Source organism: Meles meles, chromosome 16 (genome assembly GCF_922984935.1).
Source record: "Meles meles chromosome 16, mMelMel3.1 paternal haplotype, whole genome shotgun sequence".
NCBI classification, from domain to species: Eukaryota; Metazoa; Chordata; class Mammalia; order Carnivora; family Mustelidae; genus Meles; species Meles meles.
In genome coordinates, this window is record NC_060081.1 from 59,871,834 (window position 1) to 59,896,352 (window position 24,519).

General features: G+C 43.7%; 1 protein-coding gene and 1 non-coding gene across 2 annotated transcripts in view; one reads left to right on the forward strand and one right to left on the reverse strand.

Annotated features, from left to right (window-relative positions):
- Positions 1 to 15,711: 15,711 nt before the first annotated feature.
- Positions 15,712 to 15,815, reverse strand: LOC123927330. The gene has a single exon (XR_006815416.1). It is a non-coding gene; the product is annotated as a U6 spliceosomal RNA (small nuclear RNA).
- A 1,887-nt stretch (positions 15,816 to 17,702) lies between these two features.
- The window catches only part of PHF20 (PHD finger protein 20), a 145,928-nt gene continuing 139,111 nt past the window's right edge, over positions 17,703 to 24,519 (forward strand). The window contains exon 1 of the mRNA XM_045981224.1: positions 17,703 to 17,805. The gene's annotated coding sequence lies outside the window, so the exon portion shown is untranslated. The remainder of the gene's footprint in view (positions 17,806 to 24,519) is intronic.

Genomic DNA, 24,519 nt, shown 5'->3' on the forward strand with positions numbered 1-24,519 from the left:
GATTTCCTTTTGGTATGATGATAATGTTCTGGAACTAGCTAGCGATGATGGTTGTTCAACACTGCAATGTAGTAAAGGCCAAAAATTAGACACATTTGCATGGTTAATGATTAATTTCATGTTATGTGAATTTTACCTCAATAAATAAGAAGGATCTTCTATGGGCCTCTAGAATAGAGCAAGATGCTGGAGGGAGATAATGGAAATAAAAAGACCCCACATCTTCGCTTTCTAGTACACATCTCTCATCCTGTTACGGCTTCATTCTGTATTTTCAGAATATTGAAATAATTCCTTAGGCAAATATATACTGACGTTTTACAATGTGTTAGTCACTAAACTAGGCACTAGGAAAACAAACAATAGAGTAAAAACACAGTCATGGCCTCTGCTGTCCTGGAATTTACAAACCAGTTGGAGGAGACAGGCATTGATCAAAAGACTGTATCTGAAAATCGATGCACAACTGTGACAAATGCTACAAGACAGGTTTAGGTGTTATGAAAACATCTTAAAGGAAAATTTAGTATGAGAAAGAGCATTGAATAGGTGAAGAACATTCCAGTCAAAGGCTAGAATATGCAAAAGACCTTGTAGCAGGAGGAAGTGTGTTGTCTTTAAGCATCTGCTAGAATGTCATGTGTTTGTAGCGATGCAGCTTATGAAAAGCCAGACCATGCAGAGCCTTCTGAACCAAGTAAGGTGATTCAGTTACTAGTTATTTTCTCACCTCCAAATCCATCCTTTCCTTTAGGATTTTGGGGTTTGGAACTCTGCAAATATTTTCCCATTGCATAGTGGCTCTCTCTTAAGGACTCCCGACAGAGACTACTAGAAGAACCCTGCAAGGCTCAGAGTCCAGAGTGCTGACCATTACACTATAGGGCCCCCTGCAAGACTCAGGAGGAAGGATGGAAGCCTCCTTCCTATTGGCCTCCTGTTCCTCTCTATGGCATCCACCAAAGCTTCTCAGTTCCAGGAGAAGCGGTCCCTTCCCATTGCAAGCAGCTGAATCAGAATGCAGTTTTTCCAACACTTACAGAACCAGTCTCATTCCTTCTTTGGAGATACCAGCACTGACTACCCAGGTCCTCTCCTACTCACAGGTCTGGGTCTTAACCCCATGGGGCCCTTCCTCTGAATTCAGAGACACAAACATCTGTCAAGCAGCATCTCCTCTTTTTTTTTTTTTTTTTAAAGAGAAGCCTTCAAGCTTCTTTTTATTTTATTTTATTTTTCATTTGACAGAGAGAGATCACAAGGAGGCAGAGAGGCAGGCAGAGAGAGGGGTCGGGAAGCAGGTTCCCCACTGAGCAGAGAGCCCGATGCAGGGCTTGATCCCAGGACCCTAGGATCATGACCTGAGCCGAAGGCAGAGGCTTTAACCCAATGAGCCACCCGTGTGCCCCAAGCATCTCCTCTTTAGATATCTGAATTTCAGCTCTTTTTGGCCCTTTTAAAAAATTTTTTCTTTTTTTAAGTTTTGCCTTTTAGTAATTTCAACTTCTACCCTTTGTTTCCTCAGCCCTAGGCAGTGGTAGCTGTTCCTACAATTATTACCATCACAATACCTTAGATTTCTCCTTTTCTTTCTTCAGTTATGTAGTCAACAATCCATTATATTGAATTCTCTCTCTTTTGGGGTGCCTGAGTGGGTCAGTTGGTTAAGCAGCTGCCTTGGCCCAGGTCATGATCCCAGGGTCCTGGGATCAAGCCCTGCATCCAGGCTCCTTGTTTAGCAGGAGCCTGCTTCTCCCTTTCCCTCTGCTTACCACACCCCCTGATTGTTCTCTCTCCCTCTGTGTCAAATAAATAAATAAATTCATCAAAAAGAAAAAAAATAAATAAATGGTTTCTCTTTTGTAACATGTGGTTTCTACCTCCTTACATGACCTTGACTGATATATATGGATCTGACATTTACTCTTCAAGATCCATTTCAAATGCTACCTTCTACACATCTTTCCCTATTTCCCTCAGTCAAAATTACTCCTTCAGGGGCCGCCTGGGTGGCTTAGTGGGTTAAAGCCTCTGCCTTTGGCTCAGGTCATGGTCCCAGGGTCCTGGGATCGAGCCCCACATCGGGCTCTCTGCTCCTCAGCGAGCCTTCTTCCTCCTCTCTCTCTCTGCCTAGTTGTGATTTCTCTCTGTCAAATAAATAAAATATTAAAAAAAAATTCCTTCAGTTAATTTTTTTTAAAGATTTATTTATTTATTTGAGAGAGAGAGAGAGAGAGAGAAAGCATGCTCTCAAGTGGGAGGAGGGGCAGAGGGGGAGAGAGAATCCTTGAGCCAACTCCTTGCTAAGCATGGAGACTGACGTGGGGCTTGATCCCAGGACCCTGAAATCATGACTTGAGCTGAAGTCAAGAGCTGGATACTTAACTCACTAGTCACCCAGGTGCCCCCCCTCCTTCAGTTAATTCTTAGTATCTTTCTTAAGGCCTATAGGCTTTTGTTTTTCTAATCATAAGCCAAATCACTCCCACATGCCTAATAACATCCTTCTGTTGCCCTACAATTACACTGAAACCCCATCACTCAAATTAACTCTGGATCTAACAAATTCACCTACCAATTCTAAAAGAGCAGGGTAGGTATAGAGCAGGCAGGAACAGATATGGGTTCTCATCCATTCTCGTACATATTGTAATTCTGTACAATTTACTTAATCTCTTAGCTAAGTTTCACTTTTCCTAGCCTCGAAGACAGCTCTGAGGTGTAAGTAAAATAATATAAAAAGATTAAGATAATATATGTGAAGACCTGAGCACCATTCAAAAACATGAGCTATTACTTTTCTTATTAGCTTACAATTTATCCGGCTATGAATACCAAGACCTAGTTTTTGTTTAGATTAAAAAAAAAAATGCCGGGGCACCTGGGTGGCTCAGTGGGTTAAAGCCTCTGCCTTCTGCTCAGGTCATGATCCCGGGGTCCTGGAATCGAGCCCCGCATCGGGCTCTCTGCTCTGCGGGGAGCCTGCTTCCTCCCCTCTCTCTGCCTGCCTCTCTGCCTAGTTGTGATTTCTCTCTGTCAAATTAATAAAAAATATAAAAAAAAATGCCAAGGGGCACCTGACAGGTTAAGCATCTGTCGGTTAACGGTCTCAGTTGGTTAAGTGTCTGCCTTCGGCTCAGGTCATGATCTCATGGCCCTGGGATGGAGCTCCACATTGGGCTCTCTGCTCAGCTGGGAGTCTGCTTGTCCCTTCCTCCCCACTTGAGCTCTTTCTCTCTCTCTCAAAAATAAAATCATTTAAAAAAGATGATTAAGTATAGTTTTCACACTTTTCCTTGCTGATTCCCCCTTACTCTCTCTGTTCTACTCAACTGGCTTCCTTGTTGTTCCTTAAATATCCAATCTATATTTGTACCACTAAGAGCCCTGTATTTGCTGTAAGTTTTGCCTAGAACGTTCTTCTCAACATAGATGCAGCTCTGCCTTCTTCCTATCTCAAGGTCACTAATCAGATGTTACAGTTTCTCTGAGGCCTTCCCCGACCATCCTATTCAAAATGGTGGCTCTCAGGGCGCCTGGGTGGCTCAGATGATTAAGTGCCAGCTTCCCCAGCTCAGGTCACGGTCCCAGCAAGTTATGGTCCCAGTGTCCTGGGATTGGGTCCTGTGTCAGCCTACCTGCTCGGCAGGGGGCCTGCTTCTCCCTCTGCTCCTCCCCCCTTTCTGCTTTCTCTCTCTCTCTCTTTCAAAGTAAATAAATAAAATCTTAAAAAAATGTTTTTAATACAATGCTTTGGAAAATATGCCTTCAGGGGTGCCTGGGTGGCTCAGTGGGTTAAAGCCTCTGCCTTCCCCTCAGGTCATGATCTCAGGGTCCTGGGATCGAGCCCCGCGTTGGGCTCTCTGCTTGGCAGAGAGCCTGCTTCCTCCCCTCTCTGCCTACCTCTCTGCCTACTTGTGATCTCTGTCAAATAAATAAATAAAATCTTTAAAAATATATATATGCCTTCATTCTCTCTCTGTCAAATAAATAAAATAAAATAAATTTTAAAAGATTTTATTTATTTATTTGACAGAGAGAGATCACAAGTAGGCAGAGAAGCAGGCAGAGAGAGAGAGAGAAGGAAGCAGGCTCCCCGCTGAGCAGAGAGCCAGATGCGGGGCTCCATCCCAGGACCCTGAGATCATGACCTCAGCTGAAGGCAGAGGCTTAAACCACTGAGCCACCCAGGCGCCCTAAAATAATTAAAAAAAAAAAAAAAAAGAAAGGTAGCTCTTCCTAACTACTTACTCCCCTTTCCCGCTTTATTTTTCTCCATAGTATTTGTCATCATCTGACATACCATATATTTTACTTATTTCATTGCCCATCTCCTACCTTTATTAGACTATAAATTCCATGAAGGCAGGGATTTTTCTTTATTTTGTTCATTATTATATTTCCAGGGCCCGGAATAATACTCAAGACTACATGGTATGCTGATAAACTTTCTCTTACCAAAAAACCCCCAAACCAAACAACAAAAAAAATGTTGTTGCATATTGTTTGCCGTAGTGCAAATATTCCCACTCTGGCCTATTTTAAGCTACCAAAATGAGTATTTATCAGCTCTTGTAAACCATTAGAAGCTGGTTCGGGCACTCCATTGTATGTCTGTAACATGGAGTGAACTATGTAACCTGTTTTAACGTCTCAGTTTTCTTATTGTGAAATATCTGTGGGATAATAACAGAACTTAGTGTATAAAACTGAGGCAAAAGTTGGGGCACCTGGGTGACTCTGCCGGTTAAGCTACTGCCTTCAGCTCAGGTCATGATTCCTGAGTCCTGGGAATCCAGTCCCACATCAGGCTCCCTGCTCAGGAGGGAGTCTGCTTCTCCCTCTTCCTCTGCCCCTTCCCCGCCCATGCTCTCTCTCTCACATAAATAAACAAAATCTTAAGAAAAAAAAAAAAACTTGAGGCAAAAGTTAAATGAGTTAATGTAAGTAAGGCAGATAAATCAGTAGCTGACACATAGTGTCATAACTTTATTATTTGTCAATAACTTTATTATTTTTATTATTTATATATTTATCACATGTACTTTTCTCCATATGCCACCAATGTTGGCTTGTCATTTCTGGTGTTTTCTGCTACATTTTCCAATGTTTGTATTGATTCAAACAGGTCTATCAAGTTCTGTGGCATTCTTGGATCTGGCAACAGAATACCTAGTTTGCTGGCCATGGATTTGATGATTTCCAACAGGTATAAAATCTTGGCAAACATCTCTTGAGGTGTTGATTTATTATTGTATTTCCTTAAAGATTTTATTTATTTATTTGAGAGAGAGAGGGAGACAGAAAGCACAAGTAGGAGCAGGGGCAGGGGCAGAGGGAGAGGGAGAAGTAGACTCTCCGCTGAGCAGGGAGCCCAATGTGGTGCTTGATCCCAGGAACCTGAGCCAAAGGCAGACATTTTACCGACTGAACAACCCCGGTGCCCCAACTTTTGTCTCAGTTTTATAAACTAGGTTCTATTACTAACCCACAGGTATTTCACAAATAAGAAAACAGACTTCAGATGGGTTGCAAACTTTACTCCATGTGATTTGAAATCACATTTTAATTTTAATTTAATTTTATTTATTTTTTTAAAGATTTTATTCATTATTTCACAGATAGAAATCACAAGTAGGCAGAGAGGCAGGCAGAGAGAGAGGAGGAAGCAGGCTCCCCGCTGAGCAGAGAGCCTGATGCGGGGCTCGATCCCAGGACCCTGGGACCATGACCTGAGCCGAAGGCAGAGGCTTTAACCCACTGAGCCCCCCAGGTGCCCCTGAAATCACATTTTAAAATTTTTAAGTTATCTTGGGGTGCCTGGGGGGCTCAGTGGGTTAAGCCTCTGCTTTCAGCTCAGGTCATGGTCTCAGGGTCCTGGGATGGAGCCCCGCATCTGGCTCTCTGCTCAGCGGGTAGCTTGCTTCCCCCTCTCTCTCTGCCTGCCTCTCTGCCTACTTGTGATCTCTCTCTGTGTCAATTAAATACATAAATAATCTTAAAAAAATAAATTTTTAAGACATCTTTACACCCAAGATAGCACCCCATTTATTTATTTATTTTTTTTAAGATTTTATGTTTAGGGATGCCTGGGTGGCTCAGTCAGTTAAGCGGCTGCCTTCAGCTCAGGTCATGATCCCAGGGTCCTGTATGGAGTCCCCCATCTGGCTCCTTGCTTGGCAGGAAGCCTGCTTCTCTCTCAGCCTCTGCCTGTCACTCTGTCTGCTTGTGTGCCCTCTCTCTCTCTGACAAATAAATAAATAAATAAAATCTTAAAAAAAATAAAAGAGAGAGAAAGTATATTAAAAAAAATTTTATGTTTAAGTCCTGTGTTCATGATCTATTCATTGACTTTGATCATTTTCTCATTGGAGATTCCACTATAAGTGAGTGCAATAGATTCCCACTGAAGGTTTTGGGGAGCACAGAGGAATGCAGGAAGCCTTATCATCTGTCTTACCCCACTTTCTTCATCTGTTCACAGTCTCAGATGGCCTGTATCTCCCTGCCTAGAAAATATCTGTCCTTAAAGATGTTTGTTTTACTTCCTCTAGGAAGTTGGCCTTTATCCTGCCTACCCTTGCTAGACTCAATCAATCTCTCATTATTGCTCTTATTGAATTGAAATTCAACATACACATTTGACTTCACTACCAGATTGTGAGCTACTCTGAAAACATTGACTGCTTCTTCTTTATCTCTCTTCCCCTCCCCCAGTTGCTAGTATCCTGCCTGGAATGTGCTGGTTGTTTAACAACTATTTGTTGAATTGGCTGGGGTTATTTTGGAGATGCATCAGTAGAAAGCCGGGATGTAAAGAAGGATGAAAGAACTCAGAAATGGAGCATGTTGCCCAGTGACAATTAAATATAGACAAGCAGGGCATGTTCCCACACAGACAGGAATTTTGTATGATTTCAAAGTCGGCTGCGTGGGTGAGTCGAAAAGTCAGAGAAGATTTCTTTGGAAAGGTACATAAGGGCTAATTTGTGAAAGGTCTTCCATGTTCTGCTAAGAACAGTAGCCAGTGTGTCCTGGAGTGGACTTGGATTAGCTTATGAATCAATGATTTAAATGTCCAGGAATTTTGTCAGCCAGTTGACCTCACACTGATAGTTTGAAATCAGCAGTATGGGTATTTACACCACAGATAGATCTGCAAATACTGAATATCAAACTTTCCTTTTTTTTCTCAGAGATGCAGTTGTTGATAGGCCACTGGAAAGTTTTTTTTTTTTTTCAAGATTTTATTTATTTACTAGAGAGACAGAGATCACAAGTAGGCAGAGAAGCAGGCAGAGAGAGAGGAGGGGAAGCAGGCTCCCCGCTGAGCAGAGAGCCCGATGCGGGGCTCGATCCCAGGACTCTGGGATCATGACCTGAGCCGAAGGCAGAGGCTTTAACTCACTGAGCCACCCAGGTGCCCCAGTTGTTTTTTTTTTTTAAGATTTTATTTATTAATTTGAGAAAGAGCGTGAGCAAGAGTGAGAGAGAGAAGGAGCGGGAGGAGAGGGAGAAGCAGTCTCCTCGCTGAGCAGAGAGCCCAACATGGGGCTCAATCCCAGGACTCCGGGATCATGACCTGAGCTGAAGGCAGATGCTTAATGGACTAAGCCACTCAGGGACCCCGGCCACTGGAAAGTTTTGGACATCACATTTAAAAGGTTGTCAAATCTTATAAGGTTGCTATACAGGTTGGATGAGAAAATACATATGTAAAGAAACTTAGAGAACCTGGCATAATGGAAGTATTCCAAAGATATTGTTTGATATTATAATGAGAAACTTTGAGTACCTGTTTCATGTTAGACATTATTCCATGCACTGGGGATATAGCAGTAAACAAAACAACGTCCCTACCCTTATGAATTTTTTTTAAAAGATTTTAATTTATTTGACAGAGAGAGAGACAGAGAGGGAACCCAAACAGGGGGGAGTGGGAGAGGGAGTAGCAGGCCTCCAGTGGAGCAGGGAGCCTGATGTGGGCCTCGACGCCAGGACTCTGGGATCATGACCTGAGCCAAAGACAGATGCTTAACAACTGAGTCACCCAGGCATACCATCCCCACTCCCTGCCTTACGAATTCTAAATTCTAAGGATGTGAAACAGATTTTTAAAAAGTTTTATTTAAGGGACGCCTGGGTGGCTCAGTTGGTTAAGCGGCTGCCTTCGGCTCAGGTCATGATCCCAGCGTCCTGGGATCGAGTCCCATATCAGGCTCCTTGCTCGGCGGGGAGCCTGCTTCTCCCTCTGCCTCTGCCTGCCTCTCTGCCTACTTGTGATCTCTCTCTCTCACAAATAAATAAATAAAATCTTTAAAAAAAAAAAAAAAGTTTTATTTAAGCAATCTCTATACCCTTTATTTAAGAAATCTCTATTATTTAAGTAATCTCTAACATGGGGCTCGAACTCATGACCCGAAGATTAAGAGTCACATGTTCTTCTGACTGAGCCAGACTGGCACCCCTGCACTTATATTATTCTTAGCAATGTGACCTTAGACAAGCAACTTCACTTTTCTGGGCTTCCATTCCTTCAGCTGCAAAATGATGATAATAAATAGGACCTCTCTCCAAGGGTTACTGTTGAAAATGAAATAATTCATGTAAAGTACTTAGCACAATGCCTGGCAAACAGTAAATTTTCACTAAATTATCATTATTAGTATTTTTTCCAGAAGGGATAAAGATTCAATGTGGAACGGGAAGGGGATGGTGTAGGGGTGAATGGAAAATTTAGAGAATTTATAGGGAATATAAATATAACTTTTCTTTTGTCATCTGGCCTTTGAAAAGTCACCACCAAAGGCAAGTGGTGGGAGGTAGAAGCTCTCTGGGGCAGGGAGAGTTAAATGTGGGCAAGACCCAGTTCTCTTGTAGTTGTCAGGTTTTGTCATTTGGGTTTATATGGCACCTTTCATTTCTACTTTAGCCAAGTATGCAGAGGTTTTTGCCTCTATTTTACTTCCTGCAGTAAAAAGGGTCCCCTGAAAATAAGAGGATGAGGCAGGATGATGATTTAGCATTTAGGCTAAATAAAAAACTTAAAGACCCAAGGACGCCTGGCTGGCTCAGCGGGAGGAGCATGTGATTCTTGATCTCAGGTTTGTAAATTCAAGCCCCACACTGGGTGTAGAGATTACTTAAATAAATAAATTTAAAAAGAAAAAGGAAAAGTGTAAAGAACTGAAAAGGTTTATGAAGTAGCAAGGAAAGAAAAATAACAAAACAAAACAATGATAAAGACAAGGAGAGCAGAGAAAGTTGAATATGGTGTGAGAGTACCTGTGACTACCTGTTTCTCCATAATTACAATCCAATGACTTTCTTTAGTTGCTATTTAGAGCCTGGAATTTGGAATCCAGATTGGATATCAGATATGGTTTTAGGCCTAAGGAAACTATGGGTTGTGCTGGGTAGGGTGAAGTCAAGAAGGTGAGATTTCAAATGTACAAGTGTGGGGCAACAAAGAAGGGGGAGAGAGCTTTGGGGTCTTAGTCAATAAGCAGGCAGGAGGGAATCCAGTGGGCTTTGAGCAACAGAATGTGAATTACTAATATTCTTCACCACCATCACCACTTTTTTTTTTTTAACATCAAATGCTCATAATTACAGATATATTCAAACATTTGTTTCTTGATGCAATTTCCATTAAATCTTTACAACCCCATTTTTTCTCTATTTTTTTCCTGTTTTGAACATACGAGGCTGTTTATTGAAGCACTGTTTATAACAATTGGAAATGTTGTGAATGATCATCAATAAGAGAATTATTTATTGCAACATTGTTTTTTTCTCTTTTTTAAAATAAAATCTTTTCCCAAATCATCATCACCTTTTTAATCCTCCCCAGACTGGGCTTTATTTTGGCCAAAACCATGTTCTATCTTTTTTTTTTTTTTTAAAGATTTTATTTATTTATTTGACAGAGAGAGATCACAAGTAGACGGAGAGGCAGGCAGAGAGAGAGAGAGAGAGAGAGAGAGAGAGGGAAGCAGGCTCCCTGCTGAGCAGAGAGCCCGATGTGGAACTCGATCCCAGGACCCTGAGATCATGACCTGAGCCGAAGGCAGCAGCCCAACCCACTGAGCCACCCAGGCGCCCCAAAACCATGTTCTATCTTAAGTTTTCTTTTTTCCCCCCTTCTTTTTCCTTATTGCAAAATTGTTTATGAACATTGGAAACAAAGTGAATGGCTCCTCTTTGTTTGAGTTACACTTCCTTAGCCTCCACTCCCACTCTCATTTCCTCACATACTGCAAAACAACTGTTTATATATATGTACATTTATGGATAGAATTTTTTAGCCCCACCCTGATAGAAAAGAATTTTTTAATGTTGTTGAATTTGTAATATTTTCCTTAATAATTTGCCCTTTCATGCTTAAGGAGATTTCCTCTACATTAAGATCATCAATATAATTTCCAATATCTCTTTTAAAGACACACAGGGTGACATTGACATGTGTGATATACACAGTTGTACAGTGGGTTATACACATTTCTTGCTAGAAACTGCAACATTACTCATTTCTTTCCTTATCAGGAATGAAAGTAAATAAGAATAACATAATGGGGGGGGCATCTGGGTGGCTCAGTGGGTTAAAGCCTCTGCCTTCGACTCAGGTCATGATCTCAGGATCCTGGGATTGAGCCCCGCATCGGGCTCTCTGCTCAGCAGGGAGACTGCTTCCTCTCTCTCTGCCTGCCTCTCTGCCTACCTGTGATCTCTCTCTCTCTGTCAAATAAATAAATAAAATCTTTAAAAAACAAAAGAATAACATAATGGGAATAATCTTGAAACTGCTTCTATTTCTTAAACTATAAATAAATTGCTGGATTTTAATTATTACAAGTAACAGATTACTTGTGACATATTTTGCACCTGTAGAGTTATATCCCTGGGGAATCCATTGAAGGCAAATTGCAGTCTCTAACATTGCATGTACTCCTGTGGCTCAGAGCTTCCATTTCTGAGAATTTATTATTATTATTTTTTGAGAGTCTGCATTTATTTTTTTGAAGATTTTATTTTATTTTTATTTATTTTTTATTTTTATTTTATTATATTTTATTTATTCTCCTGCTGAGCAGAGAGCCAGATGCAGGGCTCGATCCCAGGACCCTGTGATCATGACCTGAGCTGAAGGCAGAGGCTTTAATCCATTGAACCACCCAGGGGCCCCGATTTTTTTTAAAGATTTTAATTATTTATTTGACAGACAGAGAGAGAGGAACATAAGCAGGGGGAGTGGGAGAGGGAGAAGCAGGCTTCCCGAAGAGCAGGGAGCCTGATCCGGGGCTTGATCCCAGGACCCTGGGATCATGACCTGAGCTGAAGGTGGATGCTTAACAACTGAGTCACCCAGATGACCCCATTTCTGAGAATTTAGACTATAGTTCTGTCTGCACACATGTGCTTTACTATTTGTAAATGGAACATTGTTTCTAACTTGCAAAAGATTGGAAACAACCTAAATGTCCTTCGATAAGGAACTGATTAAGCAAATTATAGTATATCCACACAAGAAACACTGTGGAACAATAATATAAAACAAGATAATGAGGAAGTTATTTTTCTGCCATTGTACAAAATGTATTCTAGGGTGTCCAAATATGTTGTTTGGTGAAAAAAGTAAGGTGGAGGACAACTATATAAATGCTTCCTTTTGGGGGCACCTGGCTGGCTCACTCAGAGCATCTGATACTTGGTCTCAGGTTTGTGAGTTCGAGCTCTGCCGCATTGGGTGTAGAAGTTACTTAAAAAAAAAAAAAAAAAACTTACAAAAATTTAAGTGTTTCCTTTTGTCTAAAAGAGTCAGAATATATTTGAGCTTATATATATTTTTTTGAACTTATATTTGAATTTGCTTATATACAAATGGAGAAATACTGAGAAGATTCTTTTTTTCCTTTTTTTCTTTCTTTTTTTAAAAAATTTATTTATTTGACAGAGATCACAAGTAGGCAGAGAGGCAGGCAGAGAGGCAGACAGAGAGAGAGGGGGAGGCAGGCTCCCCGCTGAGCAGAGAGCCCGATGCAGGGCTCGATCCCAGGACCCTGAGATCATGACCTGAGCAGAAGAGGCTTTAACCCACTGAGCCACCCAGGCACCCCGAGAAGATTCTTAAGAAAGGAAGAGTAGTAGTTAACCAGTGGAAATAGGACCAATGAGGGACAAGAATTTGAGGGAGACTTTGCATTGTATGCCTTTTATATAGTTTCTGGGATTTGAACCGTATGGCATAGCATTAACTATATATATATATTTTAAGATTCTGTTTATTTATTTGACAGACAGAGATCACAAGTAGGCAGAGAGGCAGGCAGAGAGAGATGAGAAAGCAGGCTCCCTGCTGAGCAGAGAGCCTGATGCAGGGCTCAATCCCAGGACCCTGGGATTATGACCTGAGCCGAAGGCAGAGGCTTTAACCCACTGAACCACCCCGGCGCCCCAGCATTAACTATATAAAATTAAATTATAAGACATTTGAGGTGGGGCGCCGGGGTGGCTCAGTGGGTTAAGCCTCTACCTTCGGCTCAGGTCAAGATCCCAGGATCCTGGGGTCGAGCCCCGCATCAGGCTCTCTGCTCACAGGGAGCCTGCTTCCTCCTCTCTCTCTCTGCCTGCTTCTCTTCCTACTTGTGATCTCTGTCTGTCAAATAAGTAAATAAAATCTAAAAAAAAAAAAAAAAAAAAGACATTTGAGGTGTGGAATACCAGCAGGTTTAGAGACTGTTTGTTCATTTAATTAACTTCTTTAACCTCCATTCCTTTAGTCTCTAGGGCTAAACTCCTTCCCCCTTTCTCTTTATCTCTGGATTGGCATGCATTTCAGCCTACAAGAAATATGTATTAAGTGTGTTTAAATTATAGAGAATGGTGCTAGGGACTGGGCCTCTCAAAGGACAAAGTAAAAAAGGACTTGGTTCCTTGAAGTGGTCCAGGTGGATTTTATTACTCTTTTTAAAGATATTTTCATGTCTCTTTCTTTCTTTTTTTTCTTTTTCCTTTTTTCTTTTTTTTTTAAGTAGGCTCCGTGCCCAGTATGGAGCCCAGCACAGGGCTTGAACCCACAGCCCTGAGATCAAGACCTTTGCTGAAATTAAGAGTTAGATGCTTAACAAACTGAGCCACCCAGGTGCACTTTATTATTCTTTTTAGTATCTAGGACAAGAATAAAAAATGTTCTCCTCTCCTTTTCCTTTTCTCTCCCTCTTCTTATAATCTTGCAAAATGCTGGAAATACATTAGAATTCCTACTTAATTCTCCTCCCCCTCACTTGGAGAGCACTAAGGCTTGGGGAGCTCAAGAAACTTCCATCAAGTCCAGACTGGAAGACAGCAGGCCAAGCCCAAGACTCGACTTGCTTCCCTTTGGCCCCCGGCGCCTTGTGAAGGTTCTTGGACCTCTCAGATGCTGTTGTGACTGTGGTTTCCGGCTTCCTGAGTTCTCACACTCAGCAGAGTGCTGCAGATATCATACCCCAGTTCCTTCTTTGAAGATTGACAGCCTCAAATGGGTGATACTCCGAGTATATAGGGTCTGTGAGTGTGAGTCACAGCTGAAGGGCTTGCTTTTCTATTTTAGTTTTCCCCTTTTGCCTAGACAGACTCATTGTAAATACCCTGGGGTTGCATAAGGACAGAGTAAAGGTTCGCAGGCTAGAAGCTGAGGAAGATCAGTTTTCTAATTGAATATCCTATCTCATGTTAGGCCTTGAGTTCTGCTCTTTAGCCAGGGACATTTTTTTTTTTTTTTAAGATTTTATTTATTTATTTGACAGACAGAGATCACGAGCAGGCAGAGAGGCAGGCAGAGAGAGAGGAAGGGAAGCAGGCTCCCTGCCGAGCAGAGAGCCCGATGCGGGGCTTGATCCCAGGACCCTGGGATCATGACCTGAGCGGAAGGCAGGGGCTTTAACCCACTGAGCCACCCAGGCGCCCCTAGCCAGGGACATTTTAAATACTCTAGATGATGACAAATCTAGTAATAAAGCAATTGGAAAATCATTTATACAGAACTTTGCAGTTTATAATAAATTTTCTCATATGCTATTTAACTTAAAATGTGACAATTTAAAGAGAAAAGTGATGTGTAGGGAGTGAAAGGACTTTCCATTGCAGGTACTGCTTTCTACTATAAACCTTGTATGCATGCAGGGTTTCCCTGTGGAACTGTCAGTTTATAGGCTGGGACCAGAGTTCTGAATTGGTTGGATAATCAGGAGATATTCTGCTCTGGAATTGAGGCTGCTTTACATTTATTATTTCACTCATTCATTAATTGCAACTATTAGTTGAATACCTATCTCGTACAAAGAAAGGCTCTACCTAAGACATAATTGGGAAGGTGAGACCAACTACTAGTGAGATGCTGGGGAGGATCTTATGGTCCAAAGATGGACGCTGCTAAGGAGGCAGGGGTAAGACTGGGGTTTTAGATCAGAATTTTGCAAACTGGAGTTCTGTGACTTGCAGCCAGTGAAGGGCCAGTTTAGAAGAAGCTGGCAAGTCAGATTTCTGCAGGAATCAGAAAGAGCTTAATTCCCAAGATACTTTTTCCCTATCTGTATCAAGTTATTTTTGCCTGGCCAGCATCAGCTCTCCCCTCTTTCTCAATTCAGGGGAATATCCTTAGGGGCAAATTGTTCCTCTCTTCTTTCCCTGGAAGCCGGGATTGATCCATGTGACCTGAGGCTGACCAATCAACAGTGGCTCCGGGCCAAGATTTTTGCCTCTTAAGTGAGTGACTCAAAGACAAAAGGATGTTAGGATTGAACTCCAGCTGTGGTGTGTGGTGCTATTGGCAGCAGCAGTTGCTTCTTGGAGAAGCTGCTTTTCTGTCTGTGTTTTTTTGCAAGCTTGCCCTCAGGTCCATGCTCTAGGCCCCTAATATACTTGTAATATACTTCTCTTTGTATTGGCAACAGTGTCCATGCCTGTACTTGAAACAGACAAAAAGAACTTAAATTTACAAATTGCAACGATTTCTTTACCAGGCTGTGAGATCCTTGGGAGTAGGGCCCACATCTCATTCTGCCTGTATCTTTGGTGCCCAGCTCAAGCCTGGGTTTCAATACATGCAGACTGAATAAGTGAAGAAACATGTTGTATTTATGTGGGGCTATATTGAGTGTGGGATTCTTGGCATTATTATGTTGTGGGAGAACAAGTCCTCTATATGCTACAATAGCCATTAACATTTTTTTTTAAAAAAGATTTTATTTATTTATTTGACAGAGAGATCACAAGTAGGCAGAGAAGCAGGCAGAGAGAGGGGGGAAGCAGGCTCCCTGATGGGCAGAGAGCCCGCTCTATCCCAGGACCCTGAGATCATGACCTGAGCTGAAGGCAGAGGTTCAACCCACTGAGCCATCCAGGTGCCCCAACATTTTTTTTTTTGAAGATTCCATTTATTTATTTGAGAGAGAGCATAGAGGAGAGGGGGAAGGAGAAGCAGCTTTCCCACTGAGCAGAGAGCCTGATGTGGGGATCCCAGGACCCTGAGATCATGACTTGAACCAAGGCAGACGCTTAACCAACTGAGTTGTCCAGGCACCCCAGCTACTAACATTTGAACAATTTCATGTTAAGAAACATAACCCAAGAGGATCGTGGGAAGGTCTTTTGTTATTGCATTGGAGCACTTCGCTGAGTTTATGCAGGCGGTTCTGGTCCTCAAATTCCTGAAGGTTTTTTTTTGTTGTTACACATGTGGAATATTTCACTAATTTGCATGTTTTCCTTGGACAGGGACCATGCTAATCTCTGTATTGTTATAATTTCTGTATATGTGCTGCTGAAGTGAACACAGCTGAATGAAGCCTTTGTTCCTAATTTCCCAGAACCTCTTCCTCTGCCCTGAGTTAATGGCCTCTTCAGCCTCATTTGAAGAACACTTCTCCTATGGATGTGGCCATAGAGAAGAATCTACTAGGGGTGCCTGGGTGGTTCAGTTGGTTAAGCATCTGCCTTCAGTTCAGGCGATGATCCCAGGGTCCTGGGATTGAGTCCTGAGTTGGGCTCCCTAATCAGCGGGGAGCCTGCTTCTCACTCTCCCTCTGGCTTGTGCTCTCTCACTCTCTCTCAAATAAATAAAAAGATTAAAAAAAAATCTGCTAAAAAAATTTAAAAAAAAGAATCTACTAATTTTTTTCAATATCATTTTCTTTTCTTTTTTTTTTTTAAGATTTTATTTCTTCATTTGACACACAGAGAGAGATCATAAGTAGGCTGAGAGTCAGGCAGAGAGAGAAGGGGAAGCGGGCTCCCTGCCGAGCAGAGAGCCCGATGTGGGGCTCGATCCCCAGAACTCGGAGACCATGACCTGAGCTGAAGGCAGAGGCTTAACCCACTGAGCCACCCAGGCGCCCCTCAATATCATTTTCTTTCCTTTCATTCCTTCGACAGATATACATTGAACATCTATTATTTGTCAAGTTTGACAATTCAGTTGATTGAAGATAGTTCCTAATTCTAATTTAGGAAATAGACAAATACAATTAAGAGAATAAACAAATGAAATAATTAAAACTGTGTTAGTGCTCTGTTGAAAATGAACAGTAATTAGGTAGAGAGAAATTGTCATGGGGCAGGCATCTGATTGAGTGAAGCACTTTTAGATAATGTAGCTAAAGAGAGTCTCACAAACAGACCTGTATGATGAAGAGTCAGCTTTGGAAAAAGCAACAGCGTATTCGATGATCCAGCAGCTGGAAAGAATTTAGAAAGAACCATAGAAACGGACAGAAAGTCAGCATGGCCAGAGGATGAACAAGGCTGAAAGATGCAGGTGAACAGTTAGGCTGTTTTAAGCAGGGCAGTGACATGATTGGATTTACATTTTAAGAAGTGCAATCTGGCTGCTTTGTCTTTTCAATGTAAATAAAGTCTTTATGGCCCTCATAAATAACCCACTTTCAGCCTTTCTCCTTGGGACTTCCCAAGTCTCATTGGGAAAACATTTCAAACCCTTCTGGTGTGGCTCCAACTCCCACCTTGGTCCCCAGAGGCAAAATAGAGCTCCTCTCCACACTTAGCAGTTGGCATCCTTTCCTGGGAGTTAATGAGGCAAAGTGGAGGAGGTATTAGTGCAAAGACCCTGAGGCGCCAAGGAACCTAGTTTGAGCACTTGAAAGAGTTCGAGAACGTGGGAAAGCAGGATATGTGAGAATGTGAGAAAATCAGGTTAGGTTCAGACTTTGAAGAGCCTGGTTGATAGGCTACAGTGGAGATGTTCAACCCGAAGAACAATGGGCAATGGGTTTTGAGCAGGGTTTGGTTGTGATTATACTTGAGTTTTGAAAAGGTTCCATTGTCGGTGTGTGAAGAATGGATCAGAAGGGGAAAGGGGTAATTTAGGGATGGGGGGCATCACCATCATCTAAGAGAGAGGTGGCCTAGACTGGAGTGTTGGCAGTGGGATGGAGAAAAGTGGGAGGCTTCGAGATGTACTTAGGAGTCAAAACTAACAGGTGATGGTTAATGCCCAGTCCCAGGCTTCGTGTTACCTCAGTGGTTATGGGTGAGTGCGGACTTCGTGCTCTGGATCAGGGCGCCGGCCTGGTTCCCGCGCGTCAGGGCAGTGGGCGTGGCCCGCGGGAGCCTTCTCCACGGGGATCAGGCGGGGCGGGGCCGAGGGCGGGGCAGCTGGGGCGCTGCGTCACTCGGTGGTGGCGATGGTGCGTGTGTGTGGGGGGCGGGGGATACGCTGGGCGCGTCCCGCGGGTCACGTGGTGCGCAGCACGCAGAGTCCTTCTGTCGGTTGGTCCTGGAGCGGCGCAGCCGGAGCGGGGCTGTGAGGTGAGCTCGCGGCGAGGCGCGGCGTGGAGAAGCCGGCTGGCCGGAGTCGGGTTGGGCCGGGTCCGCGCCGTGCGCGCGCTGTGCTGGCGGGAGCGGTGACGGCCGCCACCGCTGCTTCGGTCCCCTGCCCGGCCTCGCTCCCCGCCCGGCCCCGCTCGCCCAGCCCGGAGGGAGGCCCGGGGACCGCTGCTGAGAGCGTGGCGGGCGTGCGAGCGGCGCCCAATCCTCAGGGCTGCCCGAGGGAATGACGGCGGCCGCGGCCAATCATCGCCTTCCGAGGGGGCTGGGCCGCGGGGTGCGGGTTCGGGGCGCGGAGCGGGCCGTGTTGGGGGTGGGGGGTAAGCGCTAGGGCTAGAGGCTGAGCTGTGTGGTCCCCGGGAGCTCCACCACCAGCGGCTGCTGTTGCCTTGTGCTTTGGGAACGCGTTTTCTTTTATTGACTCTTTTAGCCTATTCTGGGGCGCACACCCCTTTCTCAAGCCCCTGACTATGGGAGTGTCCCCTTTCTCTCCATAGTTTAGAGAATGTAGTGCATCCCTTTCTTAAACTCCAGCCCTGGGGTTTTATCTTAATTTCCAAAGCCCCTCAAACTGAGGATGTACCCCATTTCTCAGGCACCCCCAAAACTGGGAGGACACTCCCTTTTCCTAGCCGCCAGTCTGAACACGCACTCCTTTCAAATTTTGGGGTTGGCCTCATTATTGACTCTCAAATCTGGGGTCCAGTAACCAAAGTTTTGTGGGTGCTTCTATTCCCACAAATCCCAGAAAGAATCCTGTTCTCCAGGCCCCAGATCTTGCAACATGGTTTACAAAATTTCTTAAATTTATGGGCTACTTCGTTTCCCCAGCTCTTGAAATCTAGGGGTGCGCCTCATTTCCAGAGTCTACTGAAAATGCGGTCCAAATCCTGAGGTTTAAAGATGGATATTTGCGGTTACACAAATAAAGGAATTCACTGCGTTTTTTTAGTCACGGTATTCTTGGGGGTGCACCCATTTTCATGAGTTCCTCAAATTGAACTATTTTATTTCCTGGGGAGACTCATTTTCATATCTGAAAGTGTATTTATTTCCGGTGTCCCCAAAATATACCAAATCCATGCCTTTGGATGCACAGTTCTTAGGGTGCAGCCACCTTCCTGATACTTCTTAAATCGGGAGGACACACATTTTTTTCTAAGCCTTCTCCTCTCATTCTGGTGCCATGATCCTTGGTTCTCGAGCATGCCTCCTATCCTTTTTAGCTTTTCTATCCAAGACATTTTCATTCTGCAGTTTCCTTTCCTCTTTGGAACCCCATTTCCCTTTTAGGTGCTCTCCCTGCTTGGTCAGGGCACCCATTTCCTCTTCCTTCCTCTGGTGAACGCATATCTTTCTTCAGCACAGCACTTTCTCTGCTTCTGCGGCCTTTCTTCTGAGCACACTTCCTATAGTCACACCTCCTGAATTCCCCTCCCCCAAGGAAAAGATTCCCCCTCCAAAAGGGTGCCTGCTTGTTGTCTTTCATATGTCTACTTTATCTTTTATCTTTCTGCTTTGTACTAACAGAAACTGTTATATCTTAGCTTGCCCTATCCATTTTTCTGGTTTCTAACTCCCTTTGGACACTGCTCTGCTTACTGGTGTCTGTAGAGATTTTCCCTTTTCTACTTATTCCTTGAGCTGGAGGTGGCCTCAAGTCCAGGACTGCCTGACCCTCTAGCACTGAATTTAAACTGGAAAGGAATCCCCTTGCATTTTTTTGGTTATTTGCAGGACTCTTAATCTTCCAGGTGGTTTGCTTCCTATAAGATTCTGATTAGATGTGTACTGTTTTCTCCTTTGCTTTCCCCCCATATTGGGAAAAAATTCTGAAGGAATTCTTCCAGTCTTGCTTCTAACTCATAAGCTTCCTCCCTATATTGGCTTTCTTCCTTCCTTTTATCAAGAAAAGAGGTCATTTGGAGGAATCTCTTTGTCACTCTTTTTTGTTCTTGTCTGTGAGGTACAGGTGGGGGATGGATACTTATCTCTCCCCATCATTTTCTCACATGCCTGCCAAACCTTGCTCCCAATCCCCACCTGAAAGTCTCCAAATATCTGGGACTTCTTGTCCTTTAAAAGCCTCTCAGTAGGTTCTTTCTTTTGTATTTCTCTCTGCCTTTTCCAGATATTACTCAGGGCTTCTCTGCCTGAACCCCTAACAGGATTAATTTCTCCACAGCTGGAATCCCAAGTGCTTATGGGATAATGATACCTCTGACCTTTCTCCCTTTTGGGAAGTACTTGAGTGTGCAGCTGTATGAGGCCTCAGTGGGGGAGAGAGTTTGGGCCGGAGAAGCTACACTGGCAGGATGAGGCAGGAAAGTACTGCATTTTCAGGACTACATCCTTCTGCATCTCATTTGGAGGTTGGATGTTTGCCAAGCACCTGCTTCTTAGGGATGCTGGGGGGTTTAATGATACTCCCAGGAACCTGTAGGAATTAATGGGGCTTGTGGAGAAGTGCTCTGAACTCAGTGTTGGAAGTTGCATGAAATTAACCATTATTATATTTTCAGAACAACTAAGCTGTTTTATATTTTATGTGTTTGAAAGCCCTCGAGCTAAGGTGTGTTATTTCAGGAAGTGAAATGGATCCCACATTTAGGTCATGTGGTTGTTAGTAAATACCAAATTGATTAAAAAATGCTGGAGGTCTGTCTGATCAGTACCTAATAAATATGATCTACAGAAAATGAGCAGGTACTTCATCTCTTTATATGCCTGTTTGATACTTTATCTGTTTGGTACTGCTACATACAGTGCACCCTTAAAGTATTCTCTGTTGGTGCTTCTCAAACTTGAATGTGCATATAAATTGCCTCTGGGGGGAGGGTCTTGCTAACATGCTAATTATGATCTGATAGTTTTAGGGTGCGCCTCAGTATCTGCATTTCTGATTCCCAGGTGATACCAATATTATTGAACTACATTTTGAATAGCAAAATTCTATACACAAAGCCAAGGATATCTCTGTGGATATAGTCTAGCATTTAGCTTTTTTTTTTTTTTTTTTAAGATTTTACTTATTTGACAGAGAGAGAGAACATAAGCAGGGGGAGGAGCAGAGGGAAAGGGAGAAGGAGGCCCAATGTGGGGCTTGATTCCAGATCCCTGGATCATGACCAGAGTTGAAGGCAGCCGCTTAACCAAATGAGCCACCCAGGCGCCCCTGGTATTTAGCTTATTTATTTATTTATTTTTAAGAAACTTTTATTTTTTTAAAGATTTTTATTTATTTATATGACACAGAGATCACAAGCAGGCAGAGAGGCAGGCAGAGAGAGAGGAAGGGAAGCAGGCTCTCTGCTGATCAGAGAGCCCGACGTGGGGCTTGATCCCAGGACCCGAGATCATGACCTGAGCCGAAGGTAGAGGCTTTAAGCCACGGAGTCACCCAGGCGCCCCGGCATTTACCTTTTAAAACCATGGCTAAAATTTGTTTCCTTCTTTTCTTTTTTTTAAAGATTTTATTTATTTTCAAGATGATTTATAATATTTTGAGAGAGGGAGAAAGAGCACAATTGGGGGGAGCAGCAGAGGGAGAGGTAGAAGCCGACTTCCTGCTAAGCAGGGAGCCTGACACGGGGCTTCATCCCAGGACCCCGAGATCATGACCTGAGCCGAAGGCAGACTCTTAACTGACTGAGCCACCCACATGCCCTGAATAGTTAAAATTTCTTAAGGAGTTTGAATTTCTATGTATTTTGTTAAATTCAAATGCTTAAATATTTTTTGCTTAATTGTGAACTTAATTCTTATTTATACCCAACATGGGGCTCAAACTCAATGACCCCAGAATCAAGAGTCACATGCTCTACTGACTGAGCCAGCCAGTTTTTGCAGTTGTGAACATAATTTTTTTTTAAAAGATTTTATTTATTTATTTGACAAAGAGAGACACAGTGAGAGAGAGAATACAAGCAGGGGGAGTGGGAGGGGAGAAGCGGGCCTCCCGCTGAGCAGGGAGCCCGAGGCAGGGCTTGATCCCAGCACCCCCGGATCATGACCTGAGCGGAAGGCAGCTGCTTAAAGGCTGAGCCACCTAGGCACCCATGAACATAATTTTTAAAAATATTTAATTAATTAATTAATTTTTAAAGATTTTATTTATTTATTTGAGAGAGAGAGAGAGCGCATGAGAGGGGAGAGGTCAGTGGGAGAAGCACACTCCCTGCCAAGCAGGGAGGCTGATGTGGGACTTGATTCCAGGATCATGACCTGAGCCAGAGGCAGTTGCTTAACCAGCTGAGCCACCCAGGTCCCCAATTTTATTTCTTTTTATGAGAGAGAGGGAGGGAGAGGCAGACTCCCTGCTGAGCAGGGATTCCCTATGCATGGGCTAATTCCCAGGATCCTGTGATCATGACCTAAGCAGAAGGCAGATTCTTAACCCACTGAGCCACCCATGTGTCTCTGAACGTAATTCTTTAAAAAAGAAAACTTTTTTAAAGATTTTTTTTTATTTATTTGACAGAGAGAGATCACAAGTAGGCAAAGAGGCAGGCAGAGAGAGAGGGGGAAGCAGGCTCCCTGCTGAGCAGAGAGCCAGATGCGTGGCCTGATCCCAGGACCTTGAGATCATGACCTGAGCCAACGGCAGAGGCTTAACCCACTGAGCCACCCAGGCACCTCTCTGTGTAATTCTGGACAGAGTGTCTTGTTCTTCTTTCTTTTTAATTAAAAAATTTTTTTTTAGGGGCACCTGGGTGGCTCAGTGGGTTAAGCCGCTGCCTTCGACTCAGGTCATGATCCCAGGGTCCTGGGATCGAGTCCCGCATTGGGCTCTCTGCTCCGCGGGGAGCCTGCTTCCTCCTCTCTCTCTGCCTGCCTCTCTGCCTACTTGTGATCTCTGCCTGTCAAATAAATTAAAAAAAAAAAAAAAAAAAGAACAGCCGTTTCTCTAAAAAAAAATTTTTTTTTAATTAAAAAAATTTTTTTTAAATTTTTTATTTTATTTTATTTATTTGACAGAGAGAGATCACAAGTAGACAGAGAGGCAGGCAGAGAGAGAGAGAGGGAAGCAGGCTCGCTGCTGAGCAGAGAGCCCGACGCAGGACTCGATCCCAGGACCCTGAGATCATGACCCGAGCCGAAGGCAGCGGCCCAACCCACTGAGCCACCCAGGCGCCCCTAATTAAAAAATTTTTAAAGAGTATTTATCTTTTTGAGAGTGAGAGAGAGTTTGTGCATGCATAAGAGCAGGGGGAGAGAGAAACAGACTCCCTACTGAACAGGGGACCCGACCCGGGTTGGATCCCAGGATGCTGGGATCATGATCTGAGCCAAAGGGAGGTGCTTCACTGACTGAGCCACTCTTCTTCTTCTTTTTTTTAAGATTTATTTACTTACTTCTAGAGGGGCTTGGGAACGAGGGCACACGAGGTGGGGGGACAGAAAGAGAGACAGACTCCCTGCTGAATGGGGAGTCAGATGTGAGGCTCCATCCCAGGGCCCCAACATCGTGACCTGAGCCGAAATCCAGGGTTGGATGCTCAACCGACTGAGCCACCGAGTCTTCTAGTGAATACTGCAGGGCTGATACAGTAGTTAGCCATGTCTCTCTAGTTAGCCATGTCTCTCTAGGTCCTCACTTGTCATCCTACCATGGGTAGGGAGTATGAGATACCCCAAGTTAGCAGGGTCTTATGTGTTGGAATTTCTAAGGAGTCCTTGGAAATGGGTCTGGGAAAGGCAGATGTCTGGACCTTGAATAGAAGCTGCAGAGCTTCACAAAGGCGAATGGTGGTGGGAGGATGGTATTCTTTGATGGCAGTCAGTGCTTACAATGCTCTCTCTTTTTGTACCAAATAAGTCTTAGTGGGTTTTTTCTCCCTAAATGTCTTAAGTCATCTGCACCTATTTCCCTGGCTGTCATCATTATGGCCTTTTTTCCAGCATGATCCTGTTCCGGGTCCTAATCAGGACAAACCTGAATGACTAGACTGTTTTGTGTCTCGTGCCTCCCTCTCCCCCCTCATCCCTCACATGATTGTCAGATCCTCTTCAGTAACGGATTTGATCTGGATTTGGCCCTAGTCCCAGCTCTTCCACTCACTGTGAGACCTCAGGCAAGTCACTTAATGCTACTGGGCCTCATTCTCCCCAATTGTAAAGTGAGGCACTGATTATATCCAAGGTCTACCCTGCTCTGAGTCTTTGTCAGTATCTTGCTTAGAAACCCAGTGTCTGTTGGGAGCTTGTTGTTAGCAGATCTGATTTCCTTCACGTGCTCTGTTGGGCAGGCTGCCAATCATTCCCTTGTCCGAGTCACTCCTGTCACTGCCTCTTTTCTAGCTTGGGCACCCAGCTTGGGCATACTTCTGCCTCCATGTCCTCTGCCAGTTTCATGCTTAATTTCATTCAAAATTGCCTCAGCTTCTCATTGTTACTAAGTGTTCCTTCAGTGGTTGGTACTTCCTGAATCACTAACAGGGACTCTTGTAGTTTATATACAACTATGTTGGTAAGTTCTCTCATCTTATATTTATTTATCCAGCGGAGAGAGACATAGTAAGAGAGGGAACACAAGCAGGGGGGGTGGGAGAAGGAGAAGCAGGCTTCCTGCGGAGCAAGGAGCCCAATGCTGGGCTCTATCCTGGGACCCTGGGATCATAACCTGAGCTGAAGGCAGAGGCCTAATGACTGAGCCACCCAGGCACCCCTCTGATACATACTTAAAAAGTGTTTTCT